The sequence below is a fragment of the Chiloscyllium punctatum genome, chromosome 49 (genome assembly GCF_047496795.1).
Source record: "Chiloscyllium punctatum isolate Juve2018m chromosome 49, sChiPun1.3, whole genome shotgun sequence".
Classification (NCBI taxonomy): domain Eukaryota; kingdom Metazoa; phylum Chordata; class Chondrichthyes; order Orectolobiformes; family Hemiscylliidae; genus Chiloscyllium; species Chiloscyllium punctatum.
Genome location: NC_092787.1, coordinates 56460927 through 56486943, shown reverse-complemented (window position 1 = coordinate 56486943; position 26017 = coordinate 56460927). Strand labels below are relative to the sequence as shown.

Genomic DNA, 26017 nt, shown 5'->3' with positions numbered 1-26017 from the left:
ATGTTTAGTTGTTCAAGTGTTCCTTTAGGTTTCATCAGTGGTATGGTGGTTTGCTACTTAGAGAACATACAGGACGTAAAGTCATACAGCATGGAAACAGACCCTTCAGTCCAACCAGTCCACTTGCCTGCCTTTGGTCCATATCCCTCTCAACCTTTCCTATTCATGTACCTGTCCAAATTTATTTAAAATGTTTCAACTGTACCTGTATCTACCACTTCCTCTGGCAGTTCATTCTATATACGGATGAAAAAGTGAGAACTTGTCTGCTTTGCAGACAAAATTAAAAAAAACATTATGTCATTTGAACATGATTTGGAGATGCCAGTGTTGGCTTGGGGTGTACAAAATTAAAAATCACACAACACCAGGTGATAGTCCAACAGGTTTAATTGGAAGCACTAGCTTCCAGGACCTGATGAAGGAGCAACACTCTGAAAGCTAGTGCTTCCAATTCAACCTGTTGGACTATAACCTGGTGTTGTGTGATTTTTAACTTCAATAAGCCTGCACTTTATGTCCATAGAATTTAACATTTGGAGTGCTGCAAACCTTGTGATGTTCAAGGTGGAATTCAAAGACAATGGACTTGGCTGTTTTTGTTTGCAATCTCAACTAGTCAGCCATTTTTGACAGGTCAACAGTTCATTAAGGCTTCCATAACCTTGCAAGATTTTGCCTGAGTTGTCAAGGTAATATTATCAGTGTAAATAAATTTTCTTGACACAGTGATAGATATGTTGCTTATGGAGATATGGCTGGTGTGGATTATGACAACCTTTTTGAGACCCACTCTGTCAAAAGGAATGAATCAAACAGATTTCTGAAATTTCAAATTCATAATTAATGTCATCAAAACAATTGCTGGATATATTGTGGAGGGTGATGAATCTTTAGAAGGTACTACCCCAGAGAATTATGGAGGCTGAGTCGTTGAGTACATTCAGCACCAGAAGTGTATACATATTAAAGATATCATGGGTTAAGGACATACACAGGAAAATGACATTGAAATGGAAGATCAGTCATAATCAGTTGTTGGAAGCCGTGGTGTACTTCTACATCCATTTCCTATGCTTCTATGTAAGTGACAATAGGTGATTTGTAAAATGATCCAGACAACACTTCTGCTAAAATAGCAAAGTAAGCAATATGAATAATATTATGGTTTGTATGAGGGTGTGGTAGTTATTTGGAACTCTTTTCCGCAAACAACAGTGGATGCTGGATCAGTTGTTAACTTTAAATCTGAGATAGATGGATTTTTATTAAGCAATGGTATTAAGGAATATGAGTCAAAGGCAGATATATGAGTTAGGTAACAGATCAACCATGGCAGAACAGGCTCGAAGGGCTGAATGGTCTACTCCTATTCCTCTATTCTGATGTTCCTACCATCACACATGAGTCATTGAGTACATTCAGCACCAGAAGTGTATACATATTAAAGATATCATGGGTTAAGGACATATGCAGGAAAATGGCATTGAAATGGAAGTGTAAAGAATTCAACTTCTATGTTTTATATTGTCTTAAAGAAAATTAATAATTTGTCATAATTTCAAATGCATAACCAATTTTATTTTTAAATCATCTAATAATTACCAATTCTTAAAGAGTCAAAACAGGATGAAAGCAAAATGATTATAGATATAAAGAAGTGTAAATTAATTAAACCTATGCTGCACAGTATGGTTTATTTCTTCATTAGAATGACCTTTTGCATTATGTGGTCACTATCTGACTGTTGAACAATTCCAGGCATCCTTTGAGTCATCCAACCCATTATTTGAACACAGACATTTGATAAGTTTCCTGACTCTACTGATCTTGGAACTCTAGCAGTGAAATGTGCCTTGAAACTAATGGAACCAGGTGCTGGAAGAATAGAATTAAATTAGAAGTTAAAACATCTCATTAAACGAACCTCACAATGCTTAGTTAACCCTCCTGCTGTTTGGGTCAAACACATACTTTATTAATTTTACCCTCTATTGACTTCAATGATGAGTAAAATTGGGCAGGGTGTAAAACAGACAATGAAACAGTTTTGATTGATAGTGAATGCACACTTTCCTTAATTTTCCCTAATTTCCTAATAACTTAAAATGAGAACAGGCTGCCCTGCTGCAAGATCTCTGATTTTGCTCCTAGTTACAGCTTGGCGTTCAAGTTGAGATTGATATTTAAATGGAATTAGCAATCTCCATAATATGGTCCTGATTCAATTGTAGCTAGTTCCAAAGAGGAGATTCAAGTTCCATCTGCTGAATTTGATGAAAGCTGTTCCCATCATTGAGGTAGCTCTCAAAATATGAGCCTTATTTTAAGTTGTGGACCAATCCAAATTAAACAACTTTCTTATCCTTGCAATGGTGATGATAAAAGGCGTGGATAGTGTTCACTAAGACAATCTTTGGATCATTTTTTCTTTATCTCGAACTGATTTATCAAAGTGGCACTCACATTTCAAGATGTTAACATTTTCAGAATGCTATCTTTAGGCAATAATGGCTGACTACATCTTTGTTAATCACATAGCGTCTTTGCCCAATTATTAAAACTTTGATGTTTCTATCAGACATCCTCAATGACGTGCTTCTATTCTGCATATTGGACTGAATGCATGGAAAAGCACTTGGTATCTTTTCAAGTATAACAATGGCATGGGCCTTCACTTTTTTATTGTGTCCCTTTATTTATTGAGAAAGATTGTAGCAGAACTGTTTGGCTGGGTTTTCAATTTGGCTGCTTAGGACACATATGGAGATTTTGCAATTTCCACTTGAATCAAACTCGGTAGGTCATAAATCTTTCAAACATACAGAAATATGTTTTGACAAGGGAGTTATTTCAATCATCTGTGTATTAGCTTCCTTATTGAACCATACAATAGCCATTGCTTTATATGACTCAACTTACATGCGAGTGTGACCAATTTATTTCACTGCTTGCCACTGCCTTGGCATAGTTATTTTTAATAAGATATTGCACTCATAATATGCTCTTGCATCATGCTGATGGAAGCATTAGGTGAGTAATTGCTGTCTCTTGCATTTGATATGCATGCGGGAAACTTACCTCTGCCCTCCACCATGTACGTATTTTGCTTCCTTTAAGATTTTACAGTGCTTTCCACTAATTATTATATACACCATCCAACATTCACCATCCAAAAATTTCATTACCAACAAAATGTATTCAAATTGTTTGAGATAATTGGTTAAGTAACAGAGAATCAAAGCATTGAATCATATTTTGGTTATAGAGCAGGTAAAGGTCATTCAGCCTGGGTTATCCTTGCTGATTCTCTGTTAAAAACACTTCAGCTAGGTGCCCACCTTGCTTTTTTTCCATATAGTCCTGTAATTCTTTTCTCTTCAGATATTTATCTGATTCTCTTCTAAAAGACACAATTAAATCTGCCTCTACCACACTCTCAGGCAGTGCATTCCAGATCCTAGCAACTCACTGATGAAAGGACGTTTTTGTAAGTACCTTTTCTGATGTGCTCAGAATGATGGCAAGAAGGACAGGAGATACAGATCACATAAGGGCACAGGTGCACCAAAGCATTGAACACATTGTGCAAACACAAGGTGAATGAAGTTGAGAATGTCCAATATTATTGTTACAGTATTATATCATGCTTTTTCCAAAAGTGCAACCTTGTAAATTTAAAATTATAATCTTAGAGCAGCACATGGAGAGTATTTGTTCTTGTTTCTTTTCTTGCTAAGGCTGTCTCATCATCTGCATATTCAATTTCTCCTGCTTTAAAACTCAGTTTTACTTTGTTTAGCCAGCATTTCCAAAGAAATTCCAGCCTGACTTATTTGTGACAGATAAAATCATAGACTGCCAGGGTAGAAATTAATGGAGCCCATAATGTTACTCATTAGGTTCAGACTTGCATGCAAACACTGCTCATGATTTTATTAACAATATTCTTCTGTCCCAAAAAATGGGCTTAACTTTAATTTTTAATAATCTGCAATGCACTATCAACATGGTTGGAAGCAGAGTCAATAGCTACCTTCAAAAGAAAATTTTGATATATACCTGAAAGCAAAAAAATATATACTGTAAGGGATTTGAGCAAACCAGGGGAAATTTGGACAAAATAGACAGGTATACAACGATTCAGTCCAGCACAATGGACTGAATGGCAACTTTGCATGAATAACTTATGAACTCACTATCCTCTAAACTATTTCATTGAATTTTCTCACCATGTGTATGGAAAAATCTAATAGGTCCTAAACTAACTGTTTTGTTCAGAATACATTAATAAACTGCAGCAATGTCCTGAACATAGGAATATTTTGTTAGGAAGCATGCTCTGTTACAAGTAGATCAAGGAAATTGTGATTTGTGTTTTGTTCTGTGTATATCTCTCTGACTGCAGACAACCTTTGGTACAGATGTGTATTTACGAGTCCCTGCATTTAATTAGGAGTGGATACTAAGTCTCAGTAGGTCTGTACGTGGCTTTCAAAGAACTAAAGATAGCACATGGAAATACAATCAAATGTGCGCCGTCACTTCTGTCTGGATTGAGGGACTGCTGGCTTTCCTTAATACCTGTTCTCTAGCATTTTGCCAAGATTAGGACAACAGTGTGAGATAAATGCACTTGGAGTTAAAGCTTGATAAAGTACTTAAGGAAATAATATTCTTTGGGGAGCTAAAGAATGTGTTCAGTACCAGACACTGCTATATTTATAAGCCAAAAAAGGGTTGTAAACAGCTAAGCTTTAAGTTTATAACTGACTTTAATCACAAGCATCTTTAAGGTCTGAAATGAAACCTACTGGATTATGCTGTGAAGATAAAGGCACAACTATATAAACAAACATCAGTAGCAGGATATCAAAAAAATGCCTGTTGCAAATGGATTTTTTTTAAAGTAGGCATTTACCTTCAATGGTTCTGAAGTAACAACGATGACTCAGTTGAAAGTAGACACATTTCCCAGTGCGGCTGGGCAATAGCTCCTGTTGTTTCTGAAGAGGTTGGAAGATTGAGAAGGCTTTACTCTCTGCTCCTGTTTAAATACCACCGGTCTTCAGCTGTATTTGTGCTTGTAGCCCCTTGCACTCCCAAAATAGAGACCCTGCCACAAATCAAGGATTTCCAGCTGAAACATTTAAGGGTACCAAGGGAGAGAAGGGCTGCCTCTGCAAGTGGAGAGCTGTGACCAGTTATTGGTTGAACATATATACACCAGATTGTAGGAGTGTTGAAGCCAGTAGCAACTCAAAAAAGGTGTTTAATTCACAATAGAGGAATAAGAGTGAGGCGGAGATTCATGGCGAGAAAGTGTTTTAAATAACAGAGAAACATTTTTCCCTTTTGGTGTTCTCTCAGAAGAAAAAGTAAAAGAAATATTGGATTTCTGTGTTACAATAATACTCATCGCCTCTTACAGAAATATATTAAAAAACTACATAGAGCATAGGAGATTTAGTTAAATATTTCATTAAATCATTTCAAGAACAGTAAAACAACACTGAGCTCCACTTCTTTGTGAAATCATAAAATAACTAAAGTTCAAATTAAATTCCACCATTATTAACAATTGTAAGTGGTTGGTACACTCCATAAACTGATTATTAACATAAAAGATACAGGTTGAACTAAATAATTTTTTTCTGTAAATTTACTATTGAAACTAATTTATTGTTGGCATTTCACAAAGTCTGACGTTTTTGTTACACTTGAGCATCAAAAATTATGTAATACCTTTTTATTGCCCTTATCAGAAGATGTGATACCAATATACAGAGGTCAGAGAAAAAATTGGTGAATTCCTCAAACTCTTTCCTTTCTTCTATGCTTCTGATCTCCTCACAGCAATCTTTCAAACTAGGTTACGGCTCCATGACCATAAATTCTTCCTGCTTGGCTAAGGACATAGGTCCTAAAATCACAGTGTGGGTTAATCGTATATAAATATAAATATTGAGCGCATGAAATTCCTCTCCCCCGCTATTTTAACAGAGAGGCTAAGCGAGTTAAAATTAATGGATTACTTACAACCCCAGGCTGGTAGCAAAAGGAACGTCATACAGATGTGGTTAGAACTTAGATGCTATGATCCCATGGCAACATTGTAAAGGTCATGGTATTACTTATTAATCTAATTAGCAGAATGAGGTCATACCATTGCTTTCTTACCTTTTTGAAAAGAAACTGTTTCTCGTGTGCTTCATTGTAACCTTGCAGCAGTACCCCTCAACTCTACAACGGGCTTGTTTGTTTTTGTAGTTATCATTAAAGCATATAATGAGCTAGAAGATGCAGGGCTGTTGCACAAATTGATGAATTTATTCATCAAACCAGACCACGGTTCAAATGCAGTTTTTCCACAATGCAATTTGGTACCAGTTGTTGTCAATGGGCAATTTAGTTTCAATAGAGGCAATCGATTAAAGCTTAAAAGTTACTACAAAGCCTGGGCTACTCATCAACTTTTATAAACTCAAACATAATTAAACTAAATTTGGAAATTATTCTATCCAATGTCGTTATGACTGTTTTTTTGTATTAAATTGCTCTGTCAATGTTTTGAATGCAGGGTTAATAAGTAATTTATTTTAACTGACAAATATCTGTTGTAATAACAAACAAAGGAGTATGAATTCAGAGTAATATTGTGTAGTATAGTTTTCACGTAACAGATAACAATCTAATTCTCTCTCCATACTAGTGGAGGGGTTTATCCCTTCAATATGACCATTCAGCCCTTAATGTTCAATCCAACTCTTTGTGAAAGCAATCCAAAACAAACTTCACTGTGCCTCTATAAATCTTGACATGCCTGGATTCCTTTAACACATGTCATAATCCCTACTTTAATCACTCCTCGTGGCAACACAATCCATTATTCCAGTTTTGAATGTCAGTTTACTCTCTTTCATTCTCTTCCATCAGGCAGAAGATATAAAAGTTTGAAAACATATTGTAACAGAATTAAGAACAGCTCCTTCCCCGCTGTTATGTTGCAGCTGTGCAAAGCCCTGGTTTGAGTGTGTTGCTGGAAAAGCACAGCAGGTCAGGCAGCATGCTCTTCGGAAGCTGCCTGACCTGCTGTGCTTTTCCAGCAACACACTCTCAACTCTGATCTCCAGCATCTGCAGACCTCACTGTCTCCAAAACTCTGGTGCGGCCTCACTTGGAGTATTGTGTATAGGCCTGGTCACCGCGTTGTAGGAAGGATGTGAAAGCTTTGGAAAGGGTTCAGAGGAGATTTACTAGGATGTTGCCTGGTATGGAGGGAAGGTCTTACGAGCAAAGGCTGAGGAACTTGAAGCTGTTTTCATTAGAGAGAAGAAAGTTGAGAGGTGACTTAATTGAGACACATAAGATAATTAGAGGGTTAGATAGGGTGAACAGTGAGAGCCTTTTTCCTTGGATAATGATATCTAGTACGAGGAGACTTATCTTTAAAGTAAGGGGTGATAAATATAGGACAGATGTCAGAGGTATTTTCTATGCACACAGCATAGTAGGGGCATGGAATGTCCTACCTGCAACAGTAGTAGACTCACCAATTTTAAGGGATAAAAACAATGACTGCAAATGCTGCAAACCAGATTCTGGATTAGTGGTGCTGGAAGAGCACAGCAGTTCAGGTAGCATCCAAGTAGCTTCGAAATCGACGTTTCGGGCAAAAGCCCTTCATCAGGAATAAAGGCAGTGAGCCTGAAGTGTGGAGAGATAAGCTAGAGAAGGGTGTGGGTGGGGAGAAAGTAGCATAGAGTACAATGGGTGAGTGGGGGAGGGGATGAAGGTGATAGGTCAAGGAGGAGAGGGTGGAGTGGATAGGTGGAAAAGAAGATAGGCAGGTAGGACAAGTCCGGACAAGTCATGGAGACAGTTACTGAGCTGGAAGTTTAGAACTAGGGTGAGGTGGGGGAAGGGGAAATGAGGAAACTGTTGAAGTCCACATTGATGCCTTGGGGTTGAAGTGTTCCGAGGCGGAAGATGAGGCGTTCTTCCTCCAGGCGTCTGATGGTGAGGGAGCGGCGGTGAAGGAGGCCCAGAACCTCCATGTCCTCGGCAGAGTGGGAGGGGGAGTTGAAATGTTGGGCCACGGGGCGGTGTGGTTGATTGGTGCGGGTGTCCCGGAGATGTTCCCTAAAGCGCTATGCTAGGAGGCGCCATGTCCTCCGCTACATTGATGACTCCCCACCTCTTCCTCCGCTACATTGATGACTGCATTGGCTCCACCTCGTGCTCCCGCGAGGAGGTTGAGCAATTCATCAACTTCACCAACACATTCCACCCTGAACTTAAATTTACCTGGACCATCTCTGATACCTCCCTCCCCTTCCTGGACCTCTCCATCTCCATGAATGATGACTGACTTGACACTGACATTTTTTACAAACCCACCGACTCCCACAGCTACCTGGATTACACCTCTTCCCGCCCTATCTCTTGCAAAAATGCCATCCAGTATTCCCAATTCCTCCGCCTCCGCCGTATCTGCTCCCAGGAGGACCAGTTCCACCACAGAACACACCAGATGGCCTCCTTCTTTAGAGACCGCAATTTCCCTTCCCACATGGTTAAAGATGCCCTCCAACGCATCTCGTCTACATCCCGCACCTCTGCCCTCAGACCCCACCCCTCCAACCGTAACAAGGGCAGAACGTCCCTGGTGCTCACCTTCCACCCTACCAACCTTCGCATAAACCAAATCATCCGTCGACATTTCCGCCACCTCCAAACAGACCCCACTACCAGGGTTATATTTCCCTCCCCACCCCTTTCCGCCTTCCGCAAAGACCGTTCCCTCCGCGACTACCTGGTCAGGTCCACGCCCCCAAACAACCCACACTCCAATCCTGGCACTTTCCCCTGCCACTGCAGGAACTGTAAAACCTGCGCCCACACTTCCTCCCTCACCTCTATCCAAGGCCCTAAAGGAGCCTTCCACATCCATCAAAGTTTTACTTGCACATCCACTAATATCATTTATTGTATCCGTTGCTCCTGATGCGGTCTCCTCTACATTGGGGAGACTGGGCGCCTCCTAGCAGAGCACTTTAGGGAACATCTCCGGGACACCCGCACCAATCAACCACACCGCCCCGTGGCCCAACATTTCAACTCCCCCTCCCACTCTGCCGAGGACATGGAGGTTCTGGGCCTCCTTCACCGCCACTCCCTCACCACCAGACGCCTGGAGGAAGAACGCCTCATCTTCCACCTCGGAACACTTCAACCCCAAGGCATCAATGTGGACTTCAACAGTTTCCTCATTTCCCCTTCCCCCACCTCACCCTAGTTCTAAACTTCCAGCTCAGTAACTGTCTCCATGACTTGTCCGGACTTGTCCTACCTGCCGATCTCCTTTTCTACCTATCCACTCCACCCTCTCCTCCTTGACCTATCATCTTCATTCCCCTCCCCCACTCACCCATTGTACTCTATGCTACTCTCTCCCCACCCCCACCCTCCTCTAGCTTATCTCTTCATGCTTCAGGCTCACTGCCTTTATTCCTGATGAAGGGCTTTTGCCCGAAACGTCGATTTCGAAGCTACTTGGATGCTGCCTGAACTGCTGTGCTCTTCCAGCACCACTAATCCAGAATCACCAATTTTAAGGGCATTTAAATGGTAATTGGATAAACATATGGATGAAATTGAATCGTGTAGGTTAGATAGGCTTCAGACTGGTTCCACAGGTCGGCGCAACATTGAGGTCCAACGGGCCCGTACTGCACTGTCATGTTCTATGTTCTATGTTCTATTAGACTTATAAATGGACCTCTCATATATTGATCTTTCTCAACACCTTCTCAATTGAGAATACAATTGTAACACAATATTCTGCATTCTGCTGTATTGCCCTGATGTACTTTTGTGAGGTATGATTTGTCTATTAGCATGCAAAACATTAATTTTCACTGCATCTCAGTGACAATGAAAAATCATATAACCATATTCAAACCTGGATCTGAATGAACTGTTATAATTGTAAGTCAATAAAATCAAAATGTTACCATGGATAATGAACTCTAATAACTCAAATAGATTTGCAACATGACCTTCTATCTATGTGAGATGATCTTTTACAATTAATGGGAAAATAATTACAAAATAAGGTGAATGCAATGTATTTTATTAAATATGCAATTGTTATTTTCAATAATAGTAGCTAGGAGTCTTGTATAAATCTCTGCAGTGATGGGCCTCAAGTCATTTGTTTTGTCATTAATTGTATGTCGAGGATCTCACTGTTACATTTCAAAATTAGACACAACAGAATAACTTAATTAATAGTGTGTACTGGGATGAACTGACAAAGTAGCAAATCTATGAACAGCCTAGAAATATCACAGACCTCACCTTTGTCTTCTGAATTTATATATTTTATGATGGTGGCAATACTTAACTTGTGCACTCCCTCCTCATTTAAGGACTTTAGATTAGATTAGATTCTCTACAGTGTGAAACAGGCCCTTCGGCCCAACAAGTCCACACCGCCCCTCTGAAGAGAAACCCACCCAAACCCATTCCCCTATCCTATATTTATCCTATATTTATCCCTGACTAACACTGTGGGCAATTTAGCAAGGCCAATTCACCTGACCTGCACATCTTTGGATTGTGGGAGGAAACCAGAGCACCTGGAGGAAACCCACGCAGACACGGGGAGAATGTGAAAACTCCACACAGACAGGCGGGAATCGAACCCAGGATCCTGGTGCTGTGAGGCAGCAGTGCTAACCACTGAGCCACCGTGTGTCCAGGAACACACATGAGGTGTAGGAAGATGTCTGAAGGATTAGGAAGTTGCCATTTTCACATGCTATCCTCCTCGGAGAAGAGGGTAAAGACAAATTAGGTATTTACTTGTTCCTAGCAACGCTGCAGTATTTTCTGAAGAATCATTAGCATACTAATACACAAATAATACTGTGCTTTATTTCGCAACATTTGATAATATTGACACTCTTCAGTCGATGAAATGACTTCTTACTTAAAAAGTGATGCCATATGAGAAAGCCAAATGGTACAGCATTATTAGACATAATTGATAAAACATTCATCACTTTACAATATGATTATGGTTTCCAACATGCTTCGATTGAGCTAGATTCCAAAAATCAAGTTCTCATCAGTGGGACGAACTGGCAGGCAGAAACAGTGAAGAGTGATTGCGAAAGAGTGGAGGCTATGGGGAGATTGGTATCATGGTAGTATATTGTATGGCGCTCTGGCCCATGTACCAACAACTAATCTGGCAAACAATGGCACGTATTTAAAGAGCATGGATAGTGTATGAAAGTCAAAAGTGGATTTGAGTTAGAGACTACCACCACAGTCAGTGTAGAGGATCAGCCTTTTCGTGTCTTGGGGCTTGGCCACAGTCAGGTAGGTTGCTCATACAATGCAGATCTGAGGATTGGGCCATGAGGAGTCAGCAGTCAGTCAGGTAGAATTAATGGATCACTGTCATTGAGGGAGGTGGAAGAGAGGAAAAAGGAAGCGGGGGGGGGGGGGGGGGGGGGAGAGGGATTGCACATTATCCTTTGGGGTGGAGTGATCATGTGGTTATGGTGAGAGGAGGTTTGAATTGGAGAGGGAGAGGAGAGAGGGAAGAGAAGTTGATCTTGCCCAGTACAAATGTGTTAATATTGGTGCTAATGCAAATAGAAAAGAGCTAGCTCAAGGGCTCTTTCTTCAAATGTCAGTGCCAGTCTAGGCACTGTGGCCTGAGTTATGGGCCTGTATTTCCTGCAGTGAGACAAAGATACAACTTGAATGTGATTGAACTGAGTGCAGGAGCAGTTATGAGCACGCATCACCATATAAGGAGGTGTAGGATTCCCATTGAGTCAGTCGTGAAATGGATAGGAAGGCATGGCAGGCGTCTGTTCTTCTGGAGGAGTGGACACTACAGGATGAGGTGAAGCTCCTGGCTTGCAACATCTGAAGTGCTGTCAAGTTGGTCTTGAAACATAGCAGTAGACCCTTTGAGCCCAGAGGATTCTGCCAGTGGCACGAACATTTGGCTTGCTTGCCATGTAATTCATTGAGTAACTCACACAACATCTCATTGTCATAAATAATGAGCTGCAAAGCCTATGACTGAGTGAGATAACTCACCCAACACAATTGCAGATATGTTGCCATACAACCCTATGTTTTCTTTTGTTTATTATTTACTGTTTTAACTCATTGAAAATAAAACCTGAGACATTACTTTGCTGATGATCTTACAAGATTTAATACACACACATCAAACTCCTATTTCAACAATTTTATTGGAATTGCCAATATGTTTATTTTTAATTGTATGATCAATTCACCATAAGACCATATGATATAGTAGCAAATATAGGACATTCAGTCCACCAAATCTGCTTTGCAATTCAATGAGATCATGGCTGTGCTCATAATTCTCAGTTCCACTTTCCTGCCATTACTTGCATACACCCGTTAATTCTCTTACTGATCAAAAATCTTTCTATCTTATCTTTGAACATACTTAACAGCCTTATGTCAATAGCCCTCTGCAATAAAGAATTCTGCAGATTTGTTACCTTCTGAGAGAAGGAATTCCTTCTCATCCTTCTCTTAAATAGGTAATCTCTACTCTGAAACTGTGCCTCTGATCCATGCATCTCCTTCAAGGGGAAAGAACCTCTCCACACTTACCTTATCAAAACCATAAAGGATTTTATATATTTCAATAAAGTCTCCTCTCATTCTTCTAAACTCCCAAGCATACACGTCCAACATGTTCAAGCCTTTCTCATAAGAAAATTCCTCCAACCTGGAATCAACTCGGTGAACTTTCTCTGGACTGCCTCCACTGCCAATATAGGTAAAAACAGTGAGTGCAGATCAGGATGAAGGGCTTTTGCCTGAAACGTCGATTTTACTGCTTTTTGGATGCTTCCTGAACTGCTGTGCTCTTCCAGCACCACTAATCCAGAATCCATTGCCAATATATTGTTCCTTAGAAAAGGGACCTAACACTATTCACACTATTGCAAGCTTAGTCAGATAAGCACCTTTACCGCAGCCTTTGTTGGTGCAACATCAAGGACTGAAGGACCCGTACTGTGCTGTAATGTTCTATGTTCTTCCTATTTCTATTCAGCAGTCCCTTTGAAGTAAAGGCCAATGATCTATTTGCCCTTTCTATTACCCCTGGAAGTTGGAGACTAGCTATTTATGATGCATGCATGAAGATGCTCAAATTTCTACTAATTGCAGCTTTCTGAAATGTTTGTCCATTTAACTAACATTCAACTTTCCTATTCTTGAAGCCTTAGTGTATAACCTCATATTTTCCCATATTAGATTCCACCTGCCAACCTTTTGTCCACCAACTAAACCTGACAAAATCACTCAGCAAACATCCTATATTCTCCTCACTACCTTCCTTTTCACCAATTTACTTGTTTTCGGTTAATCCATGCACTTGCTGATGGCATATTCACTTGCATCATCCAAGTCATTCACGTATATTGAAAGTAATGGTGCCACTGGCTCTAATCCCAGTTTCATTCTACTGGTTGTCATCCAGAAAATGTCCACTTTACTCAATTTTCTGCCCTCTCTTAATTAGCCAATCTTCTATCCATGCTGAAGTACTACGGCTGACACTGTGACCCCTAATCCGATTGCATAGCCTTATGTGTGACACCTTATTGAGCACCTTGTGGAATTCCAAATGTATTACATCTATTGGTTTCCTTTTATTCATCCTACATATTAGCTCCTCAACACAGGTGAAAAAGCTGGTCAAGAAGGCAGATAGCATACTTGTCTTCATCAACCAGGGCATGGAATATAAAAGTTGGCAAGTTATGTTACAGCTGTATAAAACTTTAGTGAGGCCACATTTGGAATATTGTGTGTAGGTCTGGCACCACACTACTAGAAGGACATGGACGCTTTGGGCAGGGTACAGAGAAGGTTTACCAGGATGTTGCCTTTAGTTATGAGTAGAGGTTGGATAAACTCAGATTGTTTTCACTAGAAAAGTGACATTGAGCGACAACCTGATAGATGTCTATAAAATTATGAGAGGTGTAGATAGGATGAATACTCAGAGGGTTTTGCCCAAGGTGGAAAGGTCAACTATAAGAAACACGGGTTCAAGATGAGGGGGGTAAGTTTAGGGGAAAAACACAGGGAATATCTCTCACACAGAAGATGGTTGGTGCTTGGAACATACTGTCAGTGGAAGTGGTGGAAGCAGGCACGTTAGCAATATTTAAGGTGAATCTTTATAGACACATGAATGGGAGGCGAACAGAGGGATAGAAACCTTGTATGGGCAATAAGTAGAGGGTCTAAATAAGGAGTAGGAAGTGATGCAGACTTTCTGGGCCGAAGGGCCTGTTCCCGTCCTGTATTGTAAACAGTGCTGAAAAATTACCCCTGAAAAACCAGGAATCAACAGACTTTGTCTCCTTATTAATTCAACAACTCTTCAAACTGATAAGAGCATTTGTTAAACTTCTTAAAAGGTAAAAGGTAGCACTACAATCAACACAATGTTTAATTAAGGACTTTTGGGTGCAGTGAGAATGTGCCTTCCACCGAGTTAGGAAGCCTGGGTGCGAGTTCCACTTACTCCAGAGATGTGCAATAATATCTGAGCTGGCTGATTAGAAAATATATATTAAAAGCTTACACTGACTTCAGAAGTGGATAAACCCTGAAAATGTCTGCATTTTTCAACAGTACAGCTATCGTCATGAACCTTAGGGAGATTTTCATGGTTTAAAAAGATCATGGACAATATATTACAATAATTTGTGCATAAGTGCAAGTGATGAAGACAATTGAGGAAATTCAGAGCAAGTCATCATAAATCAGACCAAAAAATATATATTACATTTACATTGAATAAGCAGGGTGAAGTAGTTTTGTAGCTCAGTATCAAAATTAGTTTAATTTTCAAAACGACTCAAAGAAAGGATATATTTATTGCAGTTTTGAAGCTTTGCCTTATTCTCTACTCCTTAAATTCCTGTTCATGTCACATTTTACTTTTTCATAATGTAATTTTCACACAAACCTAAAATGTTCACAAACGGACAACATATATCAAACCTAATGAACTCCTTCGGGGGAAGTTTGATGTGTGGTTAGTAAGAAGATTGTGAATTTATTAATTAATTAAATGAATTGCAATTTTGTGATACATAGCCCACAGAAGACCCCATTCTCATACATTTCTAACTCTTAAAGTAAAATGCCAAAAATATCAATATTGACAGAAAGTACTTGTAGACCAAATTTGACATGGACAAGAAAGGGACAACACTCCATTCCCCTTCTATTCTGCACCAATGTCATTCAAACACCAGCAATGAAGCTTTGTAACAAAAACTACACTTCATAAGAGCAGTGGGGAAAGCATTTGTGAGCTGTTGTCTGCATAGAGTGGCTTGGAGAATGTTTTGTTGGGTGCACTAAGTCTGGTCTGTTCCTTTTTAAGAAGGTCACAACAGAGAGAGAAAGTAAAGGTCCCTCTGTCTCAAAATCGAGCTAACTCTGGAGGCAGTTGGAATCCAAAGGCTGACGCCCCACCCTCATTTATAGCTGGTTCTCAGTCTTGATGGTGAGGAGAGGTGTGAATCAGATCAGGAGGAAATCTGAACTCAGCAGTTACAAATCTCACAACACCAGGTTATAGTCCAACAGGTTTAATTGGAAGCACTAGCTTTCAGAGCACCTGGTGTTGTGTGATTTGTAACTTTGTTCACCCCCAGTCCAACACCGGCATTTCCAAATCATAAACTCAGCAGGACCATTTGAAATTAGTGGCAAGTCTCCTTTCAACTGTTCCAAGAACTTTAACCACAGTGCAGCGGTCACCAATTGGTAGTCCTAGAGTCATAAAGTGCAGACGTAGACCCTTTGGTCCAGCCAGTCCATGCTGACCATAATCCCAAAATGTTACTGGTTCCTTCTAAGAGAGTTTTAGATTAGATTAGATTACTTACAGTGTGGAAACAGGCCCTTCGGCCCAACAAGTCCACACCGCCCCGCCGAAGCGTAACCCACCCATACCCCTACCCCTACATCTACATCTACCCCTTACCTAACACTACGGGCAATTTAGCATAGCCAATTCACCTGACCTGCACATCTTTGGACTGTGGGAGGAAACCGGAGCACCCGGAGGAAACCCACGCAGACACGGGGAGAACGTGCAAACTCCACACAGTCAGTCGCCTGAGGCGGGAATTGAACCCGGGTCTCAGGCGCTGTGAGACAGCAGTGCTAACCACTGTGCCACCGTGCCGCCCACCACTGTGCCACCGTGAATTATAATTGTGTCATTTAATGGATTCAAAAACCTCGTTCTCCAAAGTGATTCCCTCAATTTACTTTCCATACCAATCCTGAAAATCTGACTCTGGCAAAAGTGTGCTTGTAGAGTCTGCAGCTCATCATTCTAAGACTGGTACATTTTGGAGACTGTCATTTTATCCAGTCCCACTGAAAGCTCAACTTTTGCCTGCACAGTGTCCAGAAAGTACTTCTATAATATGAAAGTTCAGAAGGTCATACAACACTAGATTATAGTCCAACAGGTGAAAATGAGGACTGCAGATGCTGGAGATCCGAGTCTAGATTAGAGTGATGCTGATGAAGTAAATCCGGATGAAGGGATTTTGCCCAAAACATTGATTTTCCTGCTCCTTGGATGCTGCCTGACCTACTGTCCTTTTCTAACACCACTCTAATCTAGACTATAGTTGAACAGGTTTATTTGATATCACAAGCTTTCAGAGCACTACTCCTTCATCAGGTGAGAAGGAGCAGTGCTCTGAGAGCTTGTGATTTCAAACAAACCTGTTGGACTATAATTGGGTTTTGTGTGAATTCTGACATTGTCCACCCCAGTCCAACACCGGCACATTCACAATATGACAGTTCAATTTAGAAAATTGGGTCAGCATAAATGAGTTGGGCCAAAGGGTCTGTTTCCGTGCTGCATGACTCAAGATTCTATGAGTTATCTTCTCAACTGTATTTAAATATCTGCTCAAACTCTGTGCATAGATTGGCCTTTGTGAATACCTTTGTGGGCACCATGGGATACTTCCTGGTGTGGAGGTAGCTGAGTACCTGAGTTGGCTGTATTGTTCACCTCCCCTCTGAAAAGAGGCACTGCCCTTTTTGTGGGGTTTCCTGCTTTCAGTGCTCAAGGGTCTAATCTTGCCCTGACTATTTTCAGCAGATATTTCAGACAGATGCATCTGAAAACCTTACTGTTCTTGCTGCTGCCTCAGGCAATGTCTAGAACTAGAAATGTAAAGGATTGCTCTTTAACTGGGTGTTGCTGAATTTTGCATTCTCCTAGAAATAGTTAGCCCACAAAGAGCAGATTTCCTGTCTCCACACTTCCCTCATATCATCAGGTGCATTATGAGTAATCATAATGTTGTCATCTTTTAATGTGTCCCACCAATGTGACATTGCTGTTGAGGCAGACTATTGGGTTCTTTCTTGTTCCCATTATTGCACCTGAACCAGACATGCTGAAAGCTGCTAAACTGTGGTTTTTTTCATCATCCCTAATGTGAGCATCTTCACAGAATTGATAGGGTGCAGATCAGGCCATTCAGCCCATTGTGCCTGCGTGGATTCTGTTACTTACTGCCAATCTCTTGCTTTTCCTCCATATTCCTGAACACTATCTCTATTGAAATAATAGTCCTATGCCATTTTGAATGCCTCAGTTAAATCTATTTTCACTAGGCAATGATTTCCATACCCTAATTCCTCGTTGTGAAAAAATTCTTTTTCTCACATTCCTATTGGTGAATCACTTCAAATCTCTGCCCTCTCATTCTTTTTACCTTCATGAGTGGGAACCGCATATCCCTATCTAACCTGCCCTGCCCACTGATTGGATTAACCCACCACAAAATAAATATAAATTTTGCCATGCATCTGTTGTTTTATAAAATGCACAGATAACATTAACTTTATTCAATCCAATTTTATTCTTTAGATAGTGATTGTAAAGTGGTCAAACTCTGTGCTTGTGGCTCACAGTAACAAATGAGATGAATTGCAGCTCTAATTGTTTTCAGGTTAATTTTATCCTCAATTTGAAACACTAGTCTAGATTTGCATGTTATTTAGCAAAATATACACAGAGACCTAAATAAATATGTCTCACTTAATAAAGGAATGCTGGTCTATTTTGCTGGGTCCTCCAGTTGCTTCAACAAGTAGCCTGTGGCCATTGCAATCAATCCTCCTCCTGATAATGTAGTAACCTTCCACTATGAGGTTAAATTAGTCAGCTGGCATGTAGATGGCAGCAGGTGGAGCATGGGATGTGATGTTTAATTATTAAAGGTTTTAACAGATGGACATTGTGCCAACCTTCATACAATTTGCCTTTCTAATTTCCTCGTAACTCCTACAGTTCAAAAACAAATAGGCATCAAGCCCTGAAGAGAAGTAGCCCTCACAGGCTGACCCTTTTGTGGACTTGCCCAGAATTGCTGAGCTCTTTCTGCACAATGTTACCTTTGTGAGAAGATACCACCAGGCTTATTAAATATTTCAAGACCGTTTAAATCTGGAATAACCACACAGGACTGCGGCTTTTTAACTTGAGGCAATTTACATTTCTGCTGAAAAGATGTGGTTAAAACTGCCACTAAGCTGAGATGACTGAAATGCTCCCATCTGGTTCTGAATGCAAGAACACAGTAGCATTCATAGAGTTTAAAGCAGAGCCAAAGGAAACAAGTCAAGAGTCGCACCTCACTCGTAGTCGTCCATAGGGAGCTCATAATCCACTGGCTGATTATTTACTGAGGGGAGTTTCGGTTCAATTAAGGAGCTCTATCCATGAATGGAGACAGATCAGACATGTAACAATCTGGAGAAATGAAGAAACAAAGAATTTCTTTTCTGAATAAAGGTTCACACGCTATCGCTGCATCTTGTCAGACAGATCAAAAACAATAAAAGCTGACCATATTCATGACAAAGAAAAGTAATGGGAATGGCCATTGAAACAAAACAGATTTTTGGCGTTTTTCATTTGAAATGAAGAGAAACAATTTCCATTGCATAAGTTTTAAGGCAACAAAAAAACCAGGATTCTTTGGAAGACAGTATTACTTTTGGTGATCTAAGAGCAAACACTGCACCAGCAGAATCTGGCTCGCAATTCTTCTTTTACCGTATTCATGGAAAAACATAAAAGTACAATTTTAACAACAAAGGGAAACAATTCCTCCACTGTGGATTTCATTAAAACGTCTGCTTTATTTGGCCTATTTTCCCTCTCTCAGGAAGATAATGTTTGCATTGTAAATGCAGTGCTGCTGAAAACCTCCAGAGTTGTCATTTCTGAAGCCACTTTGGCTCCTTGATGCATATCAATGCCAGCCTAGACATGCCAACCACATAGATCATTTGCTGTGTACAGCAAAAATCTTTCAATGAATAGCTTTGCAGTGCTGGATGCATTTTAAAATTGCTATTTGTATGCAAGTTCCATGTGATGCCTAGAATGGGGTTTGTCAACTTCTCCACAATAAAAGGAGCCATTCAAAATGGAGCTGAACTATAGGGCTCCAGCGTCTGAATGTTCAAATTCTGTGCTGACGTGGAGGACAGAAAGCTGAATAAAAATGAGTTGATAGCCAAATGCAACACAAAGTCCCTTTTGCCACCAGGAATCAGTATGCTCAAGCACTGTAGGTAATGGAATGCACATATTTGAATTGCTAACATTTCCCTACAGTCTATCCCATCATACTAAAAAGAAACAGCAAATGCTAAAAATATTCAGTGGGTCGTGCAACATTGTTGATAAGAGAAAGAAAGTTAAAAGGGACATTATCCTTTCCATGAAGGTGGCAAGGTGGGTTGTGAGAATGGCAATTAATTGAACAAGTTGACCAGGGCGAGATATTTACTCCATTCTTGCCACCTTGCTGGACAAAATGGTCAGTTGGGGACCTTCCTAACTTGCCACCAGCCTAATAAGCTGTCTTCTCAGAAGATGGGGAAAATAGCTAGTTTTCCAATTGGTAAATTTTGGGAATTAAGACATTGTCATATTCGTTGTGTGTTGCGGTACCAACCACTGACAGTTTATGGAGGTCTGCACCCTTCTATACTGAATCCTAGACTCAGTATACAAAGGTGCAACCCTCCATAAACTGTCAGTGGTTGGTACCATAACATACAACAAATGTGTCAATGTCTTAATTCCCAAAATTTACCAATCGGAAAACTAGCTATTGCTATGCGGCATAAACCCTGGTTGGTCTGAACAAGAAGTGGCACTTGTCTTAACCAGATGGAGTTTCTTGCATGGTAGCAACAAACACAGGTTACATTGACCTGCTAGGTATCAGAGTTGATGCATCTAATCCCAACAGGATCGAGAGATAGACTCCTCAGTTCTCCACCAAAGACTGTGACATTGTCAGATTGGTTGGAAACTAATACTATCTCCAACAATAGCTCTTTCAGAACCATTATTATATACAGCAATATTAGATTAGATTATCTACAGTGTGGAAACAGGCCCTTTGGCCCAACCAGTCCACACCAACCCTCCGAAGAGTAACCCACCCAGACCCATTTCCCTTTGACTAATGCACCTAACACTATAGGCAACTTACCATGGACAATTCACCTGACCTGCACATCTTTGGACTATGTGAGGAAATTGGAGCACCCAGAGGCAACCCACGCAGACATGGGGAGAATGTGCAAACTCCACACAGACAGTTGCCCGAGGCTGGAATCGAACCTGGGACCCTGGTGCTGTGAAACAGCAGTGCTAACCACTTGTGTGCTGCCCACACAAGTGTTTTATTTACCTTGTGCAAGGGATGCATGTGTCTTGGCCTAAGCAGGCATTTATTGCTCGTCTCTAATTACCTTGGAGAAGGTGGTGATGAGCTGCAATTTGGATTTGCTGCAGTCCTTCAGGCTTAAGGACACCCACTGCATTGTTTGGAAGAAAGTTCCAGAATTTCAGCCCAGTGTGTGGAAGAAGCTGCACTCATTCAGGCAAGTGGACAGTATTCCATTATACTCCTCACTTGTGTTTTGACATATCAGACAGGATTGGGGAATCAGAAGGTGAGTTACTGACAGTCTTGTAATGCTTGTAGTAATACTTACCTAATGTCCAGTTCAGGTTCGGGTCAATAGTAAACCCCAGAATGTTGATAATACTGGAGAGTGCAATGGTAATTTTCCTAAATATCAATGGGAAGTAGTTACATTCTCTTGTGTGAGATAGTAATTATATGGTTCTTGTGTAGTGTGAGTGTCAATCGCCATGCAGTCAGTCCAAGCTTAAATATTGTCTAAAAGGCTTTTGTAGTGCAGTGGTACTGTCTTTATATCTGAGTCAGGAGTCCTAGGCTGTAGTCCCGAATCCAGAGATGTATCATAACACAACCCAACAGTTTGATTTAAAATATCCAAAGTATATTTGCAAACTTTTGGGGGCCCTGCTGGTGTAGTGGTAATGTCTCTACCTCTGCATCAAAAGTCCAAGAATCATGTCCCACATGTTCCAGATGTACAACATAACATTTCTGAATAGGTTGATTCAAAAATATCTGAATGTTGTCCAGGTCTTGCTGCAAATGGACATTGACTGCTTCAGTAGCTCAGGAGTACAAATGGTGCTGAACATTGTGCAACCATCATGGTGCAACACCACCTCTGACCTTATGAAAGGTTGAATGGCCATTGATGAAGCAACTGAAACAATTGGGCCTAGAACGTTACCCTAACAAACTCTTATAATGATGTCCTGATGCTGAGATGTCTGACCTCCAACTTCCTCAATCATCATCATTTGTGCCAGGTATGACTCCAACCAATGGAGGTTGCCCCAATTCTCATTGACTGTAGTTTTGTTAGGGCTCCTTGATGGCCCATTCGGTCAAATGTTGTCTTGATGTCAAGGGCAGTCATTCTCACCTCACCTCTAGAATTCAGCTTGTTTAACCATTTTGAACCAAATCTAATGAGGTCAATAGCTGTTGACCCTTGCAGAATCCAAGTTGAACACCACAAGCAGGTTTTTCCTTTGCAGATGCTGCTTGATTGCACTGTTTGCCAACCCTTTCATCACTTTGCTGATGATCAAGCGTAGACTGAAAGTTACAATTGGGTATGTTGGATTTGTTCTGTCTTTTTCAGATCATAGCTGTAAACATTTCCACATTGGGTATATGTTGGACAGGGTGGGGATGGTGACAAGTTCTGAAAATCCCATCTTCAGTACTATTTCCATGATTTGTCACAGTCCATAACTTCCACACTATCTAGTGTCTTCATCCATTTCTTGATATTATGTGGAGTGAACTGAATTGACTGGTATCTGTTGGCACATCAGGAGATGTTATGGACTGGACCAAACCCTCTCAAGGTATTCAGAAGATGGTCCAGACCCTAACTTTTTCTTATTTTTAAGATAAATGCAAGGCGTTGCATTCCAGATGCAGGATTAAAGCAAAACACACTTTATTCATCCACTATAGTTAAAATACAACAAAAGAAAGAAAGAATTGGAATAACTTAACTCTGTTGGAAAACTTAAAAGAATAATAGATACAATAACTATGAGTATTTAACTGTTCCAATCTAGTAACAACCCATAAACGCAGCCCTTGGCAAAAGGCAAATTCAGAAAATGGATGTTTTCACATGCAACTCCAGTAGCATGGAAACTCAAGGAGAATCGTTGTTTCACAATGATCTAATTCTGACCTCTAATATTGCCTCGTATTGGCTGACATATCTGTTTCTGGTGAAAAGCAACACACTGCCTCTCAGGAATTCAATCCTATTCTTCTGACCCGAAGAGCTGTGCTTAGCCTCTTGAGGGCTTGTACTGTTCAGTCGGAGTCTACTTGTCATGCAGACACTTAGAAGTGAAGTGCTGTGTCTCCCACAACTGGATAACATTAACATCCGGTCAATACTCATGAGATTCTTGGACACTACAAATTTTACTGCCATTACCTCAGACGAGGGAAGTGAATATTAATCACTCAGATTCAGCCAAACTGAAGCAACCCAAATCCTGAAATGTACGTCTGTTTAATGTCTCGTGGTCACTCAATTTTTCTGGCCGTAAAAAGGCTTGAGAAAAAATTTATGCTGAAGCACTTATTGGCAATAGGGCACTGTTTGAGGCTTCTGTTATGGTTCCTAAGCACTGCGTTCAACACTTTGCAACAGTTAAGGAGTTTTGGGACTAATCTCAAACAAACACAGTCAAGTTCATTATTTCTAATCTGAAAAGTTGAAAAAGATATGACAGATAATGCACCTGTGTCAAAAAGGTCTGGATTTTCCCATTCCAAACTTTGGATGCTTTAATCAGTCATCCTTTCTATTGCATCAATATAATTCTCACTGTGTATTTGTGTGTAGATGTTTATGCACTTACAGACTTAATGTTAAAATCTGTGGAGTTCTTTTGATAGAGTAAGTCACAGATCCAATTCTAGGTTAATGAGGTCTCCCAGCTGGATCATTGAATACTTCAAAGGAGCCTATTATTTCCATACTAAAAGTCAGATGCAATGACTATCATCTTCAGTTATTGACACTTGGCTTCCCATCTTGGATCAGTGTGTTCCCATTTTGAGATAAGGATTCAAGGATTGGGTGCTCACCCCTTTAATCCAATGAAACTTAGCCCCAGGATCTGAGGTGTCATTACCTGCAGGGCTGTTAAGAAGTATTGGCTCATTAAGAGTCCACTGGTCCATATTAGGAGCACAGTTTGTATTCCTGCCGGTTTCCAGATTCTATCCTTCCAATATAACTGATGTAATATTGTACATTTTCAGGTTGCGTGGCTGGTACTAATGTTACAATTTGTCATCACTCAAATTTCACTTCTTCAAAAGTAAAACTCTTGAAGCAGCCAGCTATCAAAAGAACACAAAGTGTCTCCAAGTGCTATAATGGTCTAAAATGGCTGTAATAAGTTCAACACTTGAAAAACTAAAGACCTGTAAAACAATTTCCTAATCTCAGTACAACAGGCAAAGACAGTTATAGTACTTATGTCTGCTCCGTGTTTTAACAGAAAGCAGGCTGATGAAACTCCACAGTCAGAAAATTGGATTGACAGGTTGCAAAACAAAATGATGGCTGAAAACGCTCAGCTTAAACATTCAACTGTCTCCCAGAGTGACGGCATCCTAAATTATGATGTATGTCAATATCATTCCAGTCCATGGCTTCTCTCATTTTAGTTTGAAGAAATAATTCTATTTTAATTGGAATGCATTGTTATTTTAGTACTGCTGAACAAAAAAAAATCCTTCCTTCCTTCCATTGTCTTGCCTGACTGAAGTGGTGGACAGATAACAAATATTTCAATCCGCAAAATACCTTCCTTCTGTATTACAATTGCAAATAATTAGTACATGTTTCAGTCAGTCTCTCACATCATGGAGTAAAATTATAAAACAATTACAACACAGCAGGAAGCCATTCAGCTTATTATGTCTGATAGTTCTCTGAAGGAGTCATTCAAGTTGTACCACTCTCTTGTCTTTTCCACAGAACCTTGCAATTTTTTTCCTTTTCAGAAAATGGTACAATTTTCTTTTTAAACCCTCACCCTATCCTCACCAGTCTCCACCACATTCTCAGGTACAGCATTCAAATTCCTGAACACTCACTGCATGAAAATGTTTTCCTTTTATTGTCCTTGCTTCTTTTATCAAGTACTTAAAATCTGTGCCCATTGCCATTCAATCCTTTCGCCAATGGGAACAGTTTCTTCCTATCCTCCTGATATGATTCACCTCAGGAAATGGGAAGATACTTTATGAGTATTATGCATCAGTGTTTACTGTGGAGAAGGAGATGGAAGATATAGAACATGGGGAAATAGATGGTGACATCTTGAAAAATGTCCATATTATAGAGAAGGAAGTGCTGAATGTCTTAAAACACGTAAAGATGAATAAAGCACCATGTCCTGATCAGGCATTCCCGAGAACTCTGTGGGAAGCTAGGGAAGTGATTGCTGGGCCCCTTGCTGAATATTTGGACCACTGATAGTCACAGGTGAGGTGCCAGAAGACTGGAGGTTGGCTAACATAGTGCCACAATTTAAGAAAGGTGGTAAGGGCAAGCCAGGGAATGACAGATGGTGAGCCTGACATCAATGGTGGGCAAGTTGTTCGAAGGAATCCTGAGGGACAGGATGTACATGTATTTGGAAAGGCAAGGACTGATTAGGGATAGTCAACATGGGAAATCATGCCCCACTAACTTGATTGAGATTTTTGAAGAAGTAACAAAGAGGATTGATGAGGGCAGGGTGCTGGACATGATCTATATGAACTTCAGTAAGGGGTTCGACAAGGTTCGTCATGGCAAACTGGTTAGCAATATTCGATCATGTGGAACACAGGGAGAACTAACCATTTGGATACAGAATTGGCTCAAAGTAGAAGACACAGAGTTGTGGTGGAGGGTTGCTTTTCAGGTTGGAGGCCTGTTACCAATGGTGTGTCACATGGATCGGTGCTGGATCCACTTTGTTTTGGCATTTATATAAATGATTTGGATGTGAATATGGGAGGTATAGTTAGTAAGTTTTCAGATGACACCAAAATTGGAAGTGTAATGGACTGCAAAGAAGGTTACTTCAGATGGGCAGATGGGCCAAAGAGTTGCAGACGGAGTTTAATTTAGATAAATATGAGGTGCTGCATTTTGGAAAGACAAATGAGGGCAGGACTTATACACTTAATGGTAAGGTTCTGGGAAATGTTGTTGAACAAAGAGACTTTGGAGTGCAGGTTCATAGTTACTTGCAAGTAGAGTCACAGGTAAATAGAGTAGTGTGAAGAGTAAATAGAGTACTTTCCTTTATTGGTCAGAGTGTTGAGTATAGGTGTTGGGAAGTCATGTTGCTGCTGTACAGGACATTGGTTAGGTCACATTTGGAATATTGAGTGCAATTCTGGTCTCCTTCCTATCT

At 40.4% G+C, this 26017-nt stretch overlaps 1 protein-coding gene across 20 annotated transcripts in view; it reads right to left on the bottom strand.

Moving 5' to 3' along the window:
- Positions 1–26017, bottom strand: part of tncb (tenascin Cb) — a 366196-nt gene that overhangs the window by 325506 nt on the left and 14673 nt on the right. For 5 of the 20 annotated variants that reach the window (XM_072565503.1, XM_072565502.1, XM_072565504.1 and 2 more), the window contains exon 1: positions 4922–5177. The exons of 2 other annotated variants lie outside the window; for them this stretch is intronic. The gene's annotated coding sequence lies outside the window, so the exon portion shown is untranslated. Of the gene's footprint in view, positions 1–4921; positions 5179–26017 lie in introns of those variants that run through there. 13 more of the 20 variants (XM_072565492.1, XM_072565500.1, XM_072565495.1 and 10 more) reach the window with 7 other exon arrangements.